The sequence below is a fragment of the Leptonotus elevatus genome, chromosome 5, assembly GCF_054856555.1.
Source record: "Leptonotus elevatus isolate MCC_2025b chromosome 5, RoL_Lele_1.0, whole genome shotgun sequence".
In the NCBI taxonomy this organism is placed as follows: Eukaryota; Metazoa; Chordata; class Actinopteri; order Syngnathiformes; family Syngnathidae; genus Leptonotus; species Leptonotus elevatus.
This window is the reverse complement of record NC_141243.1, coordinates 10,935,008-10,942,616: the sequence shown is the minus strand read 5'-3', so window position 1 is coordinate 10,942,616 and position 7,609 is coordinate 10,935,008.

The following is a 7,609-nucleotide window of genomic DNA, read 5'->3' as shown; positions in this document are numbered from 1 at the left end:
GTCCATTAGAAAGGTCAATCCGATAATGACCTCTTGTTTTTATGGCCCTCTGCCACCACGTGGACGCTGCAGTCGAGGGGGAAAAGGATGTTAGTTGAGCCACTTAATACACAACATGGTGTGCAACTGAAGAACGGATTGGTTGGGATTTAAAGCAAACATCTTCATTTCGTTGGTAGAAACAGTGAATTACAGCCAGATTCAACAGCTGCATGGAATTCTTTGACCGCAATAAATTTTTTGAGGTACCAACAAAGTAATAACATTTGTGCAGCAAAAAGACCAAAATGGACACGTTCATCCATCCATTCTCTTTACCGCTTGTCTTCACAATATGACTTGTGGATTTGCTGTAGCTTGTATCCCAGCTGACTTTGGGTGAGAGGCCGGGCGCACTATGGACTTGTCACCAGCCAGTTGCAGTCAATCCATGCTTAATCCATTTGTTTGGATTGAGCATAAATCAATTAATCATGCCTGGAGAGTGAGACACAAGGATGATGTAATAGAAAGTCTCATGGTTTTCCAGTTTAAAGCGTTATATTAGGGGTGTCAGCCGATCGTAATCGTAATTAATCCCATGACATAGTTAACTCATGATTAATCTCATATTTCATACCTGTTCAAAATGTACAATAAAATATTAGTTTTTATACTCCTGTTAAAATAAAAACGGAAAAAACGTTAAACTAATAGAAATATGGCTGCATCTTTTATCATTGATACAGTAATTTCATAATTCATACAATTGAGTTCAAATTAAAAAAATGTACTGTACAATGTTGATTTGTGTTGAGGTCATTTTTCTGCCACTAGATGGCATAATTGCATTTGTAAGATGGTGACAGCTCAGTGCATTTTTCTTTAACATGAAGTAACTTGTGAAATTCTGCACATTTTTAACATTGTAAAATACAACTTGACCCCAGTCTCCACAAATATATGCATTATTATTACATTTATTAATGCTCAATTTTGACGTGGACATGCGATTGGAATTCCCCCAGGACAGGCCTCCCAAGTAAGGGGTGTAAATGATGCGTAAAAAAATTTACTTTAAATTAACTCAAAATTAAAAAAAAATATATATATATATAAAATCTAATGAGGATAAGCAGATAAGCGCAATAGAAAAAAGATGCATTGAATTGTTTATACAACTCTTGCATTGATCTCATCACAATCTGAAAGTGTAACTAATGTTGTGGCTGGTGTGCGTGGGTGCGAGCAGGTGGGGGAATCCTCCACTCAGGGGAAACTCCACTCTGCTAAGGGCATCATGGGTGCTGCAGCTGATTCATCATTTGCATACGCATTAAAGGAAACTTCCTCGATCACTGTCGCACAGTTCGCCCGATTTCTCATGGGCCGCGATCGTGTTTGCGACATTAGACAATGCGGGGCTGCGTTTCACACCGACGGCTCACCAAACGCTGCCACACACCCACTGGGCCCACACACGCGCACCAACCTACCACCCTCGAGTGCTGAGTCATTTTCTTAGCTGTGAGATAACTCTCCCTCTTCTTTCTCCCCCAGCATGCGGTCGGCCGGGCCATGTTTTAAGGTGCTCTGACTCATTCCACTTTGGTTTGAAAAAGGTCACAGTGGCAGTTCATAAGAGCACCAATTAGGATCATAGCTTTTGCAAAGTGGGTTCTCTTGCACCTTCCTTGACTTTATGCTTCACGGTGTAGAAGTACCAGTGGCAGATTGTGCATTTAGTACCTGGGTGGTCTGGGGGTCTCAATACCACCACTTTTACTTATCACTATAGAAACTAAGGATTTTTTTTTCAGACCGATACCAGTACTCTAGTACCAGTACCATACTCAATTCTTGAGTAGTCACCGATACTCAGTACTGATAATGCTAGTACTTTTGATAATTGATCATTTTAAAGAAGCAGTACTCATCCACCTCTAATAGAAACCATCAATATAGGTTCTATACAAAAATACCATATACAATATAGCACACAATGGTGCCCACATATTATCTGGAGCAGTTCAATATTTATCGAGTAAATTGACAAAAATATTTAAAAAAATAAAAATCAATAACATCATACTTACTCATCATGTCACATCGCTACAGTGCTAATTAGTTTTGCCAGTTATTAAAGCTGGCTGTAAACGTTCTGATCTGATCAACCAATCAGAGGCCAGAAAATTGCTGCCGCCATCGAGGGCAGCGCTTTGGCCCTGTAAGGGTGATTTTGAAATCTGATTGGGTAAAGAAAAAGTTCCATTGTTAATCATTTACATTACATGGTCCAGCACTACAGATTCTGGGTAGATTAGACAAGACATGAGCTGAAATCTGATTGGACAAAAATCATCCACATACAGTATAGATATGAGATAAGAGAAATAGACTGTTGGGAAAAACAGAAACAATTTCGTGGAACAAATATCAAAATTTGGGTTGTATGTCAGTGCTTCTGATGGTTTTTAGTCCAGCAGAGAATGCAAAGCTGGTCTAGTCCTTATCACCAACCACGAATGCTGACAAACGGCACTTGCAGAAAGCAGAGACACAAAGTGTCTCAGTGAAGTGCCACACAACAGTTGTCGTGGTGACTAAGGCGCCGCTCTCGAGCTGCCTGCTTTTGCACGGCCCCCTCTGAGCACTGAAGGCCAAACTGCTCATGGCTCCGCCACTCGACGGCACTGCCGGTGCACCATGTTCTTGCCGCCATTATGTTCTAGCCCGCTCCTTCTCCTCCTCCTCTCACCTTGAGTCACTCTTGCTCCCCGGGGAGAAATGAGGGGTTAAGGATGAATCATCGCGGGGATGCGTGCGTGTGCTTTTTTTTTTTTTTTTAAATGGGTACTGATGTGATTCAGGCGTGTGGGCTATGAAAACTGAGGAGGGGGGGGGGGGGGGGGGGGGCAGCATGATACGGCTCAGATGCCCCCTCTCCTTTTCTTGCCCTTGGGGGACTATGACAGCTGTACCAGAAAGGAAGCCCATTTAGCACACACTCAAAGCATGACATTAAGCATATGTCTCTTTGCAAAAGAGCAAAGGGACTATTTAATCATGTTTTACAGTCATCGGCCACTTCATTAGGTACACCTGTGATACAAGAGCTAGTAAAAAAAAAAAAAATTGTATTTTTTTTTTTTTTTCATTTTGACTCTGGGTATTTTCAAAAAACAATTAAAAACGTATTTGTTACGAACGCATTCTAGTTCCATAAATGTGCTGACTTTGTTCTCCCCTCTTGTGTTTTTTTTATGTTTTACGTCATGTTTTTAAACCCTATAAAGCATTTTATGACCTGTGTCTGTGGAAAGTGCTGTACAAATAATAGTAAATTCTGTCGAGTATATTATACTCCAAAAAGAGTCTATTTGGTCCCACTCTAAACAGAGTAAAATTTACACCTGGAAGAGAGTAAACTATTCAAAGTGAATTTTATTCAAAGTATTTTTGTGTGTGTATGAGGGAGTTTGCCTATCCCATGAAAAAAACTATTAAATAAGTAAATTTTGCAAGGAGAGATTTTGAAGAAATGTTACTAGTTTATATATACATAAAAAAAAAGAAGAGAAAGTTACACAATGGTTGAGCAACAAATTCACAACCTTCCTCTTGGGAGACTCTACCACTTAAGATATGCCACTCCTACTGTTTGCTTACATCCAAAAGGATTTTTGGTCTCTTGGAGTTACGGTTCCAGCGGACGAGCGATATGCTAACACACAGTAGGAGCTGCATGGCTCAGCCATTTGATTGTCTCCCAGCTCATGATATCGCTACATAATATTACTGTCTTGGCCCTCCTTGCTTTAGTTTGAGGGGGCCGGTTTTCCACTTCGCAATAGTACTGCAATAATCAACTTGCATTGAATGCATGAGTAAGAATGAGACATGTTAATGCACAACAACAAAGTTAAACGAGAGCTGCAAGCAGCTTTAAAGGGCCCTCGCCACCCGGGCCACGTTGGGGTACTGTTGCACAGGACAAGGACCGTCTGAAATGTAAACGTTTTTGCCATGCCTTGTGTGTGCAAATTAAAAGGCCCAAAATGATGCGCAATTCCCAAAATAAAAATAAAAATGGCGGACTTCCTGTTAGGTTTAGCATATGGCTACAAAATACTTTTTTGTAGGTCACAAATCTAGCTGAATCATACAATCGGAAATGCTTCATAAAGATGTCTAGGGGGCGCTATTGAGCCATTTATTGCAAATTGCACATGAAATCTCTCAAACATATTATATATATATATATATATATATATATATATATATATATATATATATATATATATATATATATATATCCATCCATCCATCCATCCATTTTCTGTACCGCTTGTCCTCACAAGGGTCGCGGGGGTTGCTGGAGCCTATCCCAGCTGGCTTCGGGCAGTAGGCGGGGTACACCCTGTACTGGTTGCCAGCCAATCGCAGGGCAATATATATATATATATATTCATGTTGATGTCATGTAATGTGTGTGCAAAGTTTCATAAGTTACTTTTTGCACGTTTAGACAAAAAAAAAACAGCATTTTTCAACAATGCATTGCAACGGCAGGCGACAAAATAAAAAGCTTTCAATAACTTTTCATCTTAAACATCTTAAGATGAAACACACCAAGTTTGAAGACGATCGGATACATTTTGTAGGAGGAGTTTGTTAAAATATGACCCCTATAAAAGACCACAAAAAATGACTACAAATCCCAAAGTAAATCAAAATGGCGGACTTCCTGTTTGGTTTAGCACATGGCTCCAAGAGACATTTTTGTACATTGTCAGCTGTTACATATGCCTCCAAATTTCCGTGCCTCGAGGTACTTCGTTTCTTTTGCAAACAGTTCATGTCGTGGCAACCGCGTGCGACGAAATAAAAAGCTTTCAATACCTCTTCATCTTCAACATCTTAAGATGAAACACATCAAGTTTGAAGACGATCGGATAAATCCTGTAGGAGGAGTTCGTTAAAGTAAGACCCCTATAAAATGACCAAAAAAATAACAAGCTCCAAAGTAAATCAAAATGGCGGACTTCCTGTTAGGTTTAGCATAGGGCACCAAGATACTTTTTTTGTACGTCGTAGGCTGTTACATTTGTGTCCAAATTTTCGTAGTTCTAGGTGAAACTTACAACTAGGAATGCGTCTTTAAGTAGGAATTTTGAAACTCCAAATTTGATGACTTCAACTGCATTTGATGAGACAGTCGCCCTTCCTAACATGGCCGTCATGCGTATATATATATATATATATATATATATACATTGCTCTCAATGGGAAAGTTGCCCCTGCCAACATGGCTGCCACACTGGCACACCTTTTCTTTTTTTTAGCCTGCTCTAGTCTACTGTAAGTCTGTTTATGACAAGAGCTAGAAGCATATGTGTGCAAAATTTTGTAACTTTTAATGTATTCAAGTGTAAATAAATACCCCTTTTCATCCCTTGTTTCTATCATCATCACCCCTTTTCTGTTCCAACCGTTAGGAGTCATCCACAGGTCCAGTTTGCACTTAGCCAGGGTTAATGTAACTTTACGGAGGCGGGGGGGGGGGGGGGGGACAGCTGCCTAGCCCCTTTTTACACAACCCAGGGGATGGCATAATTACAACACAGACCCCAAACGCTGACCTTCTGACTTCTGCCTGACTACTGGTTAACCTTTCACCTCTTACTGACAGTCCAGCGTGTGTCTTTACAATGGGAGGGAGGGCGGGGGGGGTAGAATGTGTGACCCCGGGGCTTTATGCACACTCTGTTCACTGCTGTTCCAAGTGTGTTAAGCAACAATGGGACAAACTCCGCCGAGTTTTAAGAATGGTGCCAAGTAGGGCTGCCAAAGGTCATCATCTTGCGGTCAGTCTACCAAACATTGTCCCGATATTACAAATCTGACTCAGCATGTTTCTTATTCACACTTATTTGCAAGCATGTGCCTTACAACCGAGACGTCCTGTTCTAGGTGGGGGACTTGTTTGAGTGCCCCCCCCCCCCCCCCACACTATTTGTAAATCAATTATAAAAGTAAGTCATGTGTTTCTGGAGTCTCTTCAACCAAAAGATCATTGTGCTCCTTTACTTACAAATGCTACTCTATGTACTGACCAGCCACAGCATTACGACCACTTGCACAATCTAATGAGAAACAAGGCAAGACAACTTTCCCATGGTAAAGGAAGAAAAATATAATAAATCTGTTTGGGGCTCAAACCAGGGTTGCACGAGACTCACTTTTATTAACTTAAATATACAGCTCTTAACGCCACATTTAAAATAACACGAGTGTAAACATATTTGGATCGCTTTTTAATGCTATGTTTGAAAAGATAAATAAAAACACCCAAAAACGGGCAAACTTATTTTTCGTGACGGGGCACGTCTAATTTAGCGTGTTTGTGATTTTGCTAAACATAGGCTCATTGACAATCTAGAAACCAATTCATTGAATGAATTATTACAATTATCATGTTCAAATTTGTTTTAATCCCAATTCCCTGACCACGCGCCACACAGTGGTGGTGGTTGAGACTCCCAATCAGGCGTGGTGGTCTCCAATTGCCCACGTCACATGCGTGGCCGACTACATCATCATCTGCAAGTGGAAATGCAGTTCCTTCAACTCTAAATGCACTTTGTACACGGCGATCTCATGCATGGACTCCAGCGAGTCCTCTCTTTACAACGCGCGCCTCTCTCGACTGAATTTAAATGGTTAATCGGGGGAGCCGCTTCGATTGGCTCGGGAGTCGACTGTGTTCCCGCTCATTATGGTGCATGTCCCTTCTTGTGTTTGCGCTAGTCTAGCAAAATACCCTCATCACTTAATAGGGCAATGACTGATTCATGTTCCAGATTCGCATTAGTCACACAAGTGTAAAAAATGTACAATCAACCTAACACTTGATCAAATGGAAGTTTGGCTGCTGTCTATGTTCTTTTGTTGACAGCTCCTTGCTAATCCTTTGACACCGTCTGAACTGAAAGCTCATTTGACGTTGTGTGAAACTTGTCAGCTGTATTTGTTCCCAAGTTTGGCATTTCACTGTACTCAACTCTTCTATACTGGCTAATATGTGTATGATTTTCCCAATGCTGCATATTCATTGCACTGCAACGATATTTTCGAAGCTGCGCTGCTGGTAATACTTGTTACAGTAATATAGAGTGTGTCCATCTAAAAAGAAACGGCCGCGAGCATTTACTGACACAAATCTTAGCGTGTGCACATTAGAGGGAAGAGTAACACGACCCCGTAGTGCATTCTAATAGCTATTGATCTTCTCTCTTAAGAGCATGCGTGTGAATGCGCAAGTGCCTTGACTGTCCAGTATGTGCAGAGTCACAATTTCAAGTCGCTGTGCATCCACCCTCGTCCCGGTGAACTTTTGACAGCCCTGGCAGTGCAGGGGAGATGACGTTGGCCAAAAAGCTTAGACACACACACAGGTTTGTTTTACTATCTTTGTGGGGCCATCTCATTGACATAATGCATTTCCTAGCCCCTCCCTCTAACCAGAACCATCAAAAATGATGCCTACCCCTATTCCTTATCCCTAACCTCAACCATAACCCAATTCAAGTCTAAACTCTAAAACCAAGTCCTGACCCCCAAAAAGAGG